We start from the raw sequence: 13,856 nt of genomic DNA on the forward strand, positions 1-13,856 counted from the left end.
GAAAGCATTTGATATTGGAGACAAATAACTAACAACCATTAATAAATATTTCTCATATCTGCAATTCCGTGTGTGTGCTCAGATGGCTTTGCCCACTCCTTTGGGGCTTTGCCCAGGTATGAAAGGCACAGGCCTGGTTGCTGCAGTATTGTGCATTTGGTGCTAGAAGAAATTGCTGTATTCAGCCTTCAAAATGTTTAGCTGGTCTCTAATAGGTGAGAACTTACATCAGCAAAGGTAGGAATGTTGCTTGAATTGAGTCTCTGAGTCATAGGAAAAAAAAAACCTAATATCTTTAGCTGGTGTAAATTGCCACAGCTCCAGTTTCAATTCAACTCGAGTTCTTGTGAAGTGTTCAAATTGCTTTTTATTGTATTTGAATCATGCCCATTATTCTAACTTACACAGCTCGGGCAGAAAGCCTTATTTAAGGTGTGAAGCTCTTTATGAACATCAGGATGACCTGCCTCGCCCGAGGGCCAGTCAGAAAGGTTGGCGGTGGCTGGTGTCGAGGGAAATATAACAAAGTAGTCGGAGAGGAGAAGGGGCCACTCAAAGTACTATTGCAAATCCAATGTGAAAGAGTAAAGGGCAACTATGTGAAGATGAAGTTGCTAAAGGAAGGAGATGAGACAAATAGGAGGGAGATAGAAGAGACCCTAAATCTCAGGAGAAATAACTTTTTTTTAAAATAAAATTTTAAAAAGGTTGAAAATTTAAAGAATTAGGAGCTCACACAGATTTCTAGAAATTATTTTTTCCATGTACCATTATTGTATAATGTAGGGAATTGTTATCTGCAAAGGCACACAAATAATTTTGTCATCCAAATCCCATAAAAAGCGATTGGACATTCAGATTCTTTAAGCAGATTTTAAAATTTGGGCCATGCCAAGCTATGAAAAATGCTACAGTTGAGAATGGTTTGGGCTTGTGATGGTCTTGCCCACATCAGTGCTCTTCTGCATCAGGTATTGTTTTTCATTTCTCACCCGTAAGTGTTTCTGTTCCAGCTGGGCTGGTTGCTGTAGCTCCGGTTGCTATGCTTTGATTTGTTCTTCCAGGAATACAAACCAAAGAACAGCAAGAAACAATATACTGTATTAAAAGCAAAGCAATGATATCAGGAAAACATGAACTTAGTTGTAAATTGACACTTGTTTTGCTAGTAACATATTTGTATGTAGGTATGAACACAGTGCTTAAGCCGTTACTTGACTATATCAATTTCTGCTATGTGATGCACGGAGAGATGCATTTATAATGCTTTTAAATTGTTTCCTGTGAGTGACAAACAGGACTTCTTTACTATTGAGACTCATGAAAATACAAGGCTTGAAAAATTCTATGTGGTATCTGGGTCAGGGAAAAAAATTTTCCATCACCTGGACAAGGCAAAGAAACACCAAATGCTTTTGTAGAGCTATAGAGTCACATTTGGTACCGTGGAAATATCTGCAGCACTTTTCTCCTGATCCCTCTCCAAGCAATACGCTTACAGGTCAGGAGGAAAACACAGTCCAGTGACTAAAGTGCTTGTGATATCTGAAAGACTTGGATCCATCCCTTGGGCTTTCAGAGAGTCCCAATGCAAGGCTGGCAAGCGGTGCCATGCTCCCTTACCCTTGCGCTACCTCCCGCGGATGATGATTGTGAGATGCTCGTGCATTGCAGATGGGATCATGTAAGTCCCAGAAAGACAGCTCCTCTCTCCTGCTGCCTTCTGGACTTGATGAGCAAGGACCATAATGTTTTGAGGGCAGCAGTCTGATGCTTCGTGCCAAGGTCAGTGAATTCTTCTTCTAAGCTGGTGCAAAGACTGTGGCTTTCTTCGGCGTGTCTCTTCAGCACACTGGAGTTACTGAGCACTTTGCTATGTATATAATACGTACTGCTTAACAGGGATTCGTTTTGGTGTAAGAAGTACAAAGGAAACCATGGCACGGGGTCCTTTTTCGCTCCAGGAAGGACCTGAGTGGTGCCCATGAGCTTGCTGTGCTCTGAAGTCTGTCATAACATTTATAAAAGCAGTCAAGGAGAGACTAAATGGAGAGTGCCCCCCTGCTTTTTTGGTTGGATTATTATTACTGAGCATTGTTATTTCGGTTGCTTTTTGCAACAAGACGCTACTGGTAGTCCTTCAGCACTTAAAGCTGTTTTAGCAGGGATGATGGTGAAACACTGCAACTCATCAGCAGTCTTTATCATTTGTCTGTCTTTTCTGCTGAACTTTAACTCGATCTGGGCCAGATGCTGAGCATCTCTAAACCACAGTGGTCCCACTGCTTTGAAGAAGAAAAGTCAGTTGATATTAGCTGAGGCTCTGGCCTCAGATTTTCAAACAGCGGCTAACCTTTCCACCTTAGCTATGTGCCGCAGTGCTTGGCTGTGAGGGGTTAAGGACACAAAGAGGAGCAGCTACATGCTCAGCAGAAATGTTTTCTGAGCATTGTACTGCAGCTGGCAGATCCTTGAACTTTGCATTCCTCTTGAATTCACGTTAGGTTTCCCCAAAGCTGGTCCTGCGCACTGCTTTGGGCAATGAGTAGATCTCCAGTAGTAACTGATTTAATCTGAAAATGCCAATCATTGTACCTCTCTGCAAGGGCAGAGCTGGGAGGGTTGGCTTTTATACAGAGCGAGCCATTAACACCGCTGAGGCTGTTAAACAATTATAGTTGTATTAGGAGTGTCGGTAGCTCAGCCACAGTCCAAGGCAGGGGCTCTCCTCCCAGGGCTTACGCACAGTGTGCTGCTTCCAAAAGGTTTTCAGCTGCTTTACAAGTCATTTTTTGCTTGATCTGCATGCAGAGAAATTTCCATGGTGATTGCAAAGTGTAATTTGTAAGGTATGTGCAGCGCCATGTTGTGTGAAGTCATTATGTTTCTTGGTCATATCTCTCCTAGAATATATATGCAATTACTTAGATTATGCTGTAATGAAGCTGTTGTGATGTGAGTCATGACATGGTTTCAAACTGATCTTGGGCTTATGCTGAAAGAGGTAAATAGTTCGAGTTACCCTCTAGTGCCAAGGATTTTCTGTGCCTCTCCTCCTGCGCGCAGGCCCAGGGACCCCAGAGCACCCCCAGGGACATACATCATCCAGCAGCAGCATCTCTGGGGACTGGGCAACTCTTTGAAGGCTTTGGGTCCAAACTGTGTGGTGTTCTGTAGCTTGTCATGCCTTAGAGTATGTGGTATAGAATAATTATTTCCTGGATTGAAGCGTCATTTTCGTTTTAAATCTGGCTAGTTTCATCCTGAGAAAGTGCTCTGTGTTTAACCTCACTTGAAGGATTTTCTATTCAGTGGAGACTGCTAAGAAATGAGAATTTGCAGTCAAAATTGATAAGCAAAAGACTTTGACAGGTCTCACTGCATCTATTTTTATTCTAGAATGGCTTACTGAAAAACTTAACATTTATCATAAATTTCTTCTATCAATGATATGCTTATTTTAAAAGTATTGCACAGAGATACATCCAAATAAGTTTGTGCAACACCCCAAATTAGTTCCTAATACATATTTTTCTGTTTCCCAAGTTGTAAATGATTTTATTGACACGGTAGATTCCACTTTAGTTGGCTGATCATGGTACGAGTCCTGCTGGGGGTGACCCCTGCACTGCCCTGGGAGCTGCTTGGGGTGTAGAGCCCCAGATCTCGCCCTCGGTCTGTGCAAGAAGCAGTGAGGAGCGACGGCATCTGCCTCCGCGCCCGGCATGGCATCGCCGGCCACAGAGTGCGGCTGCCGCAGTGGCACCCTCTGTGCCATGGTCTGTAAAACTTCGTCTGCAGAACGGATTTCAAGCAATAGTGGAGGCGCTCAGGCATAAAATGTATGAACAAATTCACTTCCTTTTTTAGCAAGTTTTTCAGTTAAAATCGGTTTTCTCTCATCCTCCTGGAGGAAGGCTCAGTTCTTCAAGAGCACACACTTCCCCCAGTTTCCTCTAGGTTAGAAAACATGAGTGCTCTGAACTGCAGAAGTCTGATTTTGGGGTTAGGAGTTGGCTGGTCCCGTTCCTCTGTAGGAGCTCGGCTTTGCGTTTTGTTTTCAGCGACTTTTTACCGCAAAACCTGAGCATTTTCCCTGTTCTTAACTGATACTTAAACTGCTTTTTAGAGTTGTTTTGGACATGGTGCAAAGGACCATGAACAGGTTGCCCAGAGAGGTGGTGGATGCCCCATCCCTGGAAGTATTCAAGGCCAGGTTGGACGGGGCTCTGAGCAACCTGATCGAGTTGAAGATGTCCCTGCTCATTGCAGGGAGGTCAGACTGGATGACCTTTAAAGGTCCCTTCCAACCCAAACTATTCTATGATTCTATGACCATGCCCTGCCCACGGCACGGAGTTGGACTAGATGGCCTTTAAAGGTCCCTTCCAACCCAAACCACTCTAAGACTCTATACCCAGGCAATAAATGGGAAATTGAGGGAATGTCTATTTTATTGCAACAAGGTCGCTGCAGCATCGGGGCTGGTGCCTTTCCCTGCGTCGTACACCGTGTCGTGTCTCCTGCCTGTGGCACAGTCCCAGTTGCTGCAGTCCGTGAGTCCCTTACCTTGTCATCTAAAGGGGAGGACCAGGGCAAGACTTGCTGTGTTTCTTGTAGGAGACTTGCAGAAATACTGCTCAACATTGATTGGGTGGCACTTATTAAAGCTTTAGCAAAAATGTGTTTGCAACAGACTGTATTGTAATTGCTCCCCCTCAGGAACATTAATTCTTATGTAGCTTTGCAGAACAGTTTGATAAAGCAGATAAAACACAATTTGCTGTTGTGCCACACTATGAACCATAGGTGCATTTTTTATTTTCCATTTTCTACAGCTCAGAGGTGTGGTTTTTTCCTCCCTCTTCTTATCATCTCCACGTACTTTTTCTCCTGAGCTGCTTTCCCAGTGGTCACTCCCTGTTAGGGACGGTTCTCTAACGCGCACACACTGATCAAGAGATGCATACAGATCCCTTCTACGCACTGCTAGGCTCCTTGCACTCCAGTACTTTTGCAAATTTAAGCTGGAAACTGGCATGTACGTATTTATTCCAGAAATTACTTATGCAGTAGCACATTTTTCCCAAGCTGTAGCCCAGCTACATTTGATGAGGTTGAACAGTTGAACAACCTTTAACTTTGTACACACCAAGGGGTATCCGTAACGAGGCCTGTTTTCTACAGCTGCAGTTTTGCTGGTTTGATATTATCTTATATACTTTTTAAACTAAAAGGTTTATACAGATACAACCTCTAAAGAGATGAAGACATGGAGACCTAAAGTGCCTTAAGACCAATATGCTGGAAAGAAAATACAGTTTGGTATGCTCTGAAGAGTGACAAATGAAACTTCAATGTGCTGTTTGATGGTTTTGCCACATCCATTGGTTTTGGTGAGTTCCCTTTCCCATGCTGTCCTCGGACCCTTCACCGCCAGCGTGGCCGGGGGCTACGGGGCAGAGCCGAGCCCTCCCCGCTCCCCGTGGGGCAGCTGAGCAGCACCCCATCCCCGCAGCGACCGGCATGGGGCCATGGTAGCTGCTCTCTCCAGATTTCTCCTTTAAAAAAAGGAAAAAGCAGGACTTTTGTTCCGAGAACGTAATTCTTCCCCCCTCCATTTGCATGTGCACATTCAATTTGCATTTTAATTTTTACCAGTTTCTCAAGGTCTCAATATCCATTTGAATCAATGCTGTCCTTCAGCTTTTATGTATTCATGAGAGCATCCTGTTGCCCGGCAGCCAAACTAGTGCCAGAAATTATTCTCTCCCTAACCACCTTCTGAGTGATACAAGGGGGTTTGCAATTGTCCTTTCTGGCAATACAAGGTTAGCCTCTTCTCATTACATTTCAAACCGTGAAGGGTATCCCTCACAATGGATATATATTTTTTAAACCATGACAGCACTTTGTATGGCTGAGAGCAGTATGTGTTGTTTAAAGGTTTCATTTAAAACCTCTCAGAAATAAGTCTTTTGCAACTGTTGCTTGAATGAGACCTCAAGGTAGGTCAGGGGAAGCCAAGTCTTCATCCTTTTGACTTTGTTAAGCATAGTTGGACTCCAGCTACTTATGATATTATTATTTTTTAAAAAATATTATATGGCCAGGAAATTTTGCTGGAAAAACTCCTAAGTGTGCCAGTAACAAGCCAGAAGAAGCCATGAGATCCTGGGGAGTTTGCAGTCTCCAGGTGCAGCACGGTTCCCCCTGGAGCCTGTGCCAGGTCCCCTCCGCTCTGAATGTTTGGGGATTGGGTTACTTTCTTTTTACATCTCAAAACAACTACTTTTGATGATGCACTTTAATATGTTCACATAATTGCATGCTCCCATATTAATTATTTTGCAGACTGTCTCACACCTTTCATGACTTACATGATACAAGACTTGTAAATATGCAGGAAAGTGTCAGACTGTTTCCTTTTTAAAAACTGAAATTCTTTATGCACTTAAACGCTCACCTTATAGTGTGATGTATGAGGAATGCTAGGTAAAACACATTATTTGTGGCTATAAGTGCTTTGGATATTGAAAGCTAGGTAGCTAGATACATGTCTTTGAGACGCAAATGAGTATTAATTAGTATATTAGTATCCCTCTTTTGTTCCCTTGTTTCTCTTTGTCTTTTTATGTGATTTTTTTCCTAGGAAATCTGTAAGAAGAGTGAGCTGTAAATTTTGGATATATTGTTATATCTCATGGACCACTCCCTCTCTCGCTTTTTTGCCTAATAAACTCTGAGTAGCGCTGAGTTCTCCCTTTGACTAATTTATCAGTCCTTACATCCTCTCAGGGAGGATTTATCAAATTCATAAATTGTAATATCAAGGAAAAGACAAAGACTTTTGGCTCTCTTGTCTTCCATATATTTATAATAACTCTCTTTCTCCTGAGCAGGGTAAATGTCACCTTGACAGGACTCACTCGATGCTGTTCTCACGTGGTAGCTTGCTGTAGTCTCTTACGTGCACTCACATCCTCATCTGTGTTAATGAGGTGACTCAGATAAGGAGTTGTAGGATTATGAAATCAGATTTGACTTTTTCAGCGTAATTTCACTGAAATCACCGGAATCGCCCCAGGCTAGGACATTGCAATATTTGGAGTCATATTTCTTTTCTCCCCTACCCAAGCAATAGGAAGCATTACAATTGCATTTTGCAGCTTTTGGGATGTGTACTCTTTTAATTGTTATTGCTTCTATAATTATAACAAAAGTGCCCCCAAGAGCAGCCATGATCTGTAACCTCAGGTGCAAAACCTGACTCGACATAGTCAGGAATCTTCCAAGCCCAAGAAAGATTTACAAACTCAGACGCACAATGTTGTCCGGCCACTGAGGACGCGAGTGTGGATAGTTTGACTGGAAGTAGCTAGAAAAGGGATTTTAGGAGAGAACAACAGCCTTTCGGTCAAAGACTGAAGGAAGCGTATGCTAAACTTTGCTCTGTGTTTTGGCCTCTGAGCTAGTACGGAAGCTAAATTTGAGGTTTTACAATTTAAAGTCTTTGCAGATTTTCTTGGTCTTGTTCGCAGTCGGTGATTTTTGACTGCTAGAAAATTGTTTTGCAGCCATTTTAGTTTGCCTGTGGTTATTACAATCAGTTAATTGAGTTTATTAAATTGTTATTATTAGCAGTTAGATAGACAAGCAGCCGTCACCACCTGACGCTGCAGGTCGATTTCCGAGGCAGTGCACATGGTATAAGCCCCAAGCACTCCCCACGTCGCTGTACTGCCTCCATGGAAAAGCCATGTTAAATACTCAGGCTTGGTATGCAGACAGGACAGAAGAGAAAGGTCTTCAGTGCATGCTTGAGATGCAATATTCTATTCTGTGCTATATTTCTAATGTACTGTGAAGTGCAATGGTTGTGCTTAAATTTGACGCTTGGTGGCCATTCCCTGCTGTAATCTGGTTACCTTCAGCTCCGTGGTAGCCGGGAGGGATTTCTTCGCTTACGCACATCATCCTGCTCAGCTCTGCCCAACAGCAGCCAGTAACGCATGCCTTCAGATACGGATTTTATTTTCCTGTTCGTCAAAGCACGGTATAATTTTTCCTTTTTTTCATTAAAAAAAAAAAAAAAATTCTGTGCTGAGTTAAAACATCTATGAAGAAGCTCTTGCTTCTGTTCCTGTGCAATGGTTTTACAGCCATCAGCACCGTAACAGCTGTCACATACTGCAGGGAGCAAAGGACAGCGAAATGAATTATTTTAAGGACAGCTAACATCTGGTTTAGAAGTGAGTAGCTTACATGTGTGATTAAATCCATATAGACAATAAGGTTAGGTGCAAAACCTGTATTAAATGAGTGACTTAAATTTTTTTCCCCTCAGGTATAAAGGAGGTCTGCCACTGCAGTAACAGGATTGAACATATGTGGCAGTGAAGTTCAGTCAACAAAAAAACCCACCAGCAGATCTGATGGGGGAACGCTCCCTTTCTCTTTTTCCCTGCAGAAAAAGGGAACCGTGGCCCGCTGGGAACGAGCAGAGCCCATTCCTCTTGAATGTGTCTGTTGGGATTTCAGTTCTGTGTTAGACCTGGTGACTTTGCTGCTGCGTTTTTACTCAGAACAAAAGATCTTTTATTTTCTTTTTCTCTGTTGTGTATTTTTCTGAGATTAATATTTGCAGTCATTGGAGTCGGGTCTTTAGTGGAACAGCTCACAGGCAAGCAGGTACAAAGTGTTTCCACCAGTAGGCAGAACCAGTGGCAATGGGTTAGCTGAAAGAGTATTTGTTCACAAAGCTATTGAAAATTTGGTAAGCGAGTTCAAAAAGCTAATCATAGTAATAATGGAGTAAAAAGGCCAGGAAAACTGAAAATAAGCAATATTACAGGTAAATGAAGTTCTCAAAGGTGTGAATCCGTGCAGTTTTCTGTGTGCGTGATTACAAGCGTGAAGAAAACTGTTCAAAGATTGTATAGATAAGAATAGAAAATAAACCTCGGTGGTACAAAATCACAGTGCGCTGAGGTGTGCTACAGTCAACAGGATTAGAAAAGAATGATGGCTGTCACAAAATCAAACGTACCCTAGCAACTGCCCGTCGGTTACAGCCACCTTTACCCGACAGCAGTCACGCCTCTGGTCAAGGTATTTCGTTCGCATCTGCAATACACAGGCATGGGTGTCAGAACGTTATACAAGCTGGTCCCTGCGTGCGGTTGTGTATCTTTGGTGATTTTACCCAAGCCTTGATATATTTTGTCACCTTGTGGAAAACAAACCCATAGAAAATTCCAGTGTAGCGCTCGGAAATGACAGTGCTGATGAACTGAAGGAGCATGCGAGTAAAACGAGCGTGAGACACAGCTGAACATTCATTTGTCACTGACATAAAATAATACTGTAAAATGAGATAGATATTATTTTATGTTGACACAGATAGCAAACAGAATATATTTGTGCAGCAGGAGTCTGGGCTTGTTTGTTTTTTTGGGGCCAGTAAGCAGCAGCAAATCAAAAAAATGGCACATAAGAAATTAGTCTTTCTCGGTGTTTCTCCCTTATTGCAAATAGGCGCCACTTTCACACCAAGCATCTCTGGAAAACATCAGAGAGTTTTTTTTCCTCTTTATTGGCTTCAGGAAAGGAAACGTGTGCATCTCTCTCAGTGACGTATGGTGATACATTAAAGAGGAGAGCATCCTTTTGTTCATGAAAATAGGTATTTTGACTTTGGGGTGAGATTGTTGGTTTTCAACTCTGTCTGACAGCAAGGAACAAAGGCATGTTTTTATTTTCTAGCCATAGTGCAAAAAAAAGGAAGGCAATTGGATTAATGGCTAAATACATGTAAATGCCCATGAAACACAACAGACACACATAACAGGAAAGAAAGGCATTCCACTCCCGGGATCTGATGTTTGGCTTAGTTACTCCTCTGTAACTCAGAGCACTGAATCTTACCTGGGAGAAGAGTCTGGCACTGCATCTAGTGAGATGTCTGTTCTTGCTGTTCAGTGGAAAAAGAAAGAAAAAAAATATATAGTTGCCATAGTTACACCACTTGTCATGATGTTTATCATGTCCGTGGAATAAAGAGCCTTATATTAAATCTGTACTCTTATTAATATCAACTGTTAAACGTTTCCAGGATATTTGAAATCAAGACTTTCTGAAAAAAAATTAAATGTGGATTGCAGCAAAATTGTACTGTTTAACCATGCAGCTCAGAGTGTAATTTTGTTAGACACTGTATTACAGAATTATATACCATGAATAAATTTTCCAGTGAATTTAACCTCTTTGCACTTCATGAACATTCTTGATTTTTCTGTTAAGATGTTTGTTACTTGCAACTCTTTGCCAACTAGTTTGAGCGGGCCAAAAGGAGGGGAGTTCCATTCAGGTGAGGAACTGCACCCTGTCAGTGGTATGGCATTGCGTCTGCTCCATACTGAAGTAATTCAGACTTCCCACCTGAGAGGGATGAGGACTGTGACTGCTGTGCGCATGCACGTGTCCTCGTTTGCTTTCCAGGGCAAACATACCCCAAATATCCATGTGGACTAACCAACACAGGCACGCACGCATTCTCTGTGGAAGAATCAGGAGTCTGCGCATCTTTCTAACGCCAAGAGACCTGCAGTTTAATGTGGTATTATTCTTCTGTTTTAAGCTGGTGTGCCAAATTATAAAGCATTAGGGAAATGCAGTTTAAAATGTTTTTTCACATGTGCAGCAGAGTCTAATGTTGCAAGAGTGTGTTTACTGCTCTCTGATGACCCTTGGGCGGTCACCCCTGCCATCTGGACTTTCTCATACGAGGTTCATCTCCTTTGGGGCAGTAAGACAGTGTCATCCTCCCAGTGGTGGATCTTGCCAGAAACGGCCCGTAGCTAAACGCCCCTGTACTGCACACATTCCCATTTATACGGTGTTAATCTTGCCAGTAGCATCACAGGGCTGGAGGTCTATAAACCCCCTCTCTGGAGGTAGAGGTAACAGAGTCCAGGTCTTGCAAGCAAAGCCACCCCACCCTGGCTGGACCAGGTCGCATGCAGCCAAGGGGGCATCCCCTGGGGATGCCGGGACACCTGAAGAGTAGAGGAGCCAACCAAAGTCCCCACCGGGCTCCGCGTGTGTCGCCGCTGGACGAACTGTGGTTTCCTAAGGAAATGACCTGACAAAAGGTTTGGCACCAGTTTCTTCTGGGATTACGCTGACTCAGAGACACGGAGACAACCCAGGAAGGAGGTTTTGGTGCAGTGTAAGTACAAGCCAGAATGAGTCCTATCATGGGTTGGGCCCCAGTGTAGAACATGCTTCACAGAGGACATAGTCACTGCCCCGAGCAATCAGGATGTGCTTGGGTATGTGAAAAGTCTCCATAAAAAACTGTACAAAATACAGCTTTGTATCCAGTGTTTATCAAGGGAAATTCATCTCTTCAGAGGAGAGGATGTACCGAGTAAGAACCAGCTACCCAGAGGATGTAGAAGTGTTTGTTCAGTCTTTTCTATCGTTATGTTTTCCTGGAAAGAACAAATGGAGCAATAAATATGACACATCGTTATTCAAAATAAAACCATGACGTGTTTCTCTAACACAGGGAGGTTGTATTCGGTGTAACCTTGTCATTCACGTCCGATGATAGCTTCAGATTAACAGTCCTTTGGCAAGATGTTGTTTTTCTCCCCGTTGCCTGGTTCCCTTGTCGTGCACGTCAGAAGCAGAGCTGTGGTTTGCTCAGGAATGTGACTGATGGCGTGAACGGGCAGTTTATTGACTGGGAGATTGACTTAGACGAACATCCAAATTCCGCAAAAGTTTTCTCTCCAGGTGTCATCTTGGTTTCAGTTTTCTATTGAAAAATAGTATGTGTTTCCAAATTGTGAGAAATGCAAATCTGGTTCTGACTCTGTAGGTGCCTGAGTTGTTTAGGTGAAACGGGCTGATTTGTTTGAGCCCAGGTCCTAGCAAGGCTTTTGGTTTGGCACCGCACAGAGATACAGCCGCTGCATTCAGGGGCTGTTTGGAGGGTAGTGCGCTAGTCTGTAGGAAAAAAACTGGAAATAAACAGAGTAAATAATGGAATTGCTTGTAATTCATTAAAAGAGAAAAGAGAAAATGCCTCTGTACTCAGTGTGAAACCCATAACTAAATACAGTTGGGGGGAAAAAAAAAGCTTGTTCAATCCTATATTCCTGTTGTTTAGCAGCTGCACAGAATTTTCATTTTCTTGATTTTTTTTTATTAAGTACAATGATTAATTACAAAAACATTTTCAATTCTTTGATCATTGAATGGATAAAGTAGCTAGACATGTAGAGCTATATTTACTGGATGTGGGTATAAGAAAGAAAATTATTACGTGCGTGATTACTTTATAACCATGGATTTACTTGTATATCTGCTTGGGTCAAAACCCAGGGATTTGCACGGAGAAGTGCCAGCGTATTGCTAGGACAGGGACTGACTGAAGAGTGCCGGTTAGGCAGAGTGTCAGAAATGGGTCTGGGTGGGGTTTTTTTTTGTATTGGTCCTCGGTAGCTGGAGAGAAGGGAACAATACGTCGCAGGATTCCAGGACAAACGATGGAGAGATGTGCACCCGGCTGGAAAGCGTCACTCCTGTGCTGGGCAGAGGAGGGCAGTTGCAGAGCCCCCCCGGCCGTGCCCAAGGGGAAGGAAGGGGCCGCTGGAGAGATGTGCACCCGGCTGGAAAGCGTCACTCCTGTGCTGGGCAGAGGAGGGCAGTTGCAGAGCCCCCCCCGGCCGTGCCGAGGGGCAGGGAAGGGGCGGCAGCAGAGAAGAGCACGGGGCAGGCGGTGGCAGCAGCAGAAGTGGAAGAGGCACGAGGCGCTGCAGGACATTTAGGAGCCAGTTCAGGAACAAAGTCAAGAGGTAGAAAGGAATCGTTTTCTGACTTCAGGACTCCTTTGGGATGTTTCAGAAGATCACTCAGGTCATAATTTTAATTATGTTTCATGCAAACTGTTTTCACATGGCTTTAACAGCTCTCAACAGAGCCTGGCTTTCCAGGTAAGATAACGGAAGTACTATTAATTACTTTGTTTTAAGCAGGTAAAAATAATTTGCTACTATTTGTTATCTTTCCAGTCCACAACATTCAAATGGGAACATTTTTAATGTAGTTTAAATTAGTATGTTTTCTCTACTGTCCGCTCCAATTAAGGAGTAATATGAATTGGTTTTGTTTCTTCCCTGCCATAATCTGATAAAGATTTGGAAACACATTTCCTAAGATCCTGTGGACTTTTCTAGCTATGCGATGGGGCTGTTGCACGCTCCTGCCCGCAGTGAAGCACGGTGAATTTAGTTGATGTGAAAGTTCATACAGCAGCTCTGCTGCCCGCCGGGAATGAGCCCCCTCTGCGCGCTCCCCATCGCCTCCTCCGCTCGGAGCGGGGATTTCTGCTCCCTGGCCTGATCCCCTAACTGCACCTCACCACTGAGCGCACAAACGCGCCAGCCCGCTGTACGGCTGTTCCTCATGCCAGGTCTTTAAGCCTCTCCGCAATCTTTCATTTGCTGGAAGCACTGATAAGCCTTCCTGCTGTTTATTCTTTGATCCCAGTGTTGCAGATACTTTCAAACTTCACCTGACCCAGAAGTTTTTATCTGCAAAGGAGACAAGTAGGAGATAGGAGAAAGATGCAGCCAAACATGCTCAAGATTGATGTTCTTCAGCGGTACAATACTTTGTTGATTTTAGCTTTTATTTAGGAGGGTAAAACTAATCTTTTTCTATTGCAATCTTATTACCTGACTCAAAATCTCAAGTTTACAGTTATCTTTCCGGCAAAAACATGATGATTTTTCAGGCTGTAAACAGTATATGTCTGGCTCTGTTCCTTGACTCAAAGTCACATT

The sequence above is a fragment of the Pygoscelis adeliae genome, unplaced genomic scaffold (genome assembly GCF_000699105.1).
Source record: "Pygoscelis adeliae isolate BGI_AS28 unplaced genomic scaffold, ASM69910v1 Scaffold302, whole genome shotgun sequence".
Classification (NCBI taxonomy): Eukaryota; Metazoa; Chordata; class Aves; order Sphenisciformes; family Spheniscidae; genus Pygoscelis; species Pygoscelis adeliae.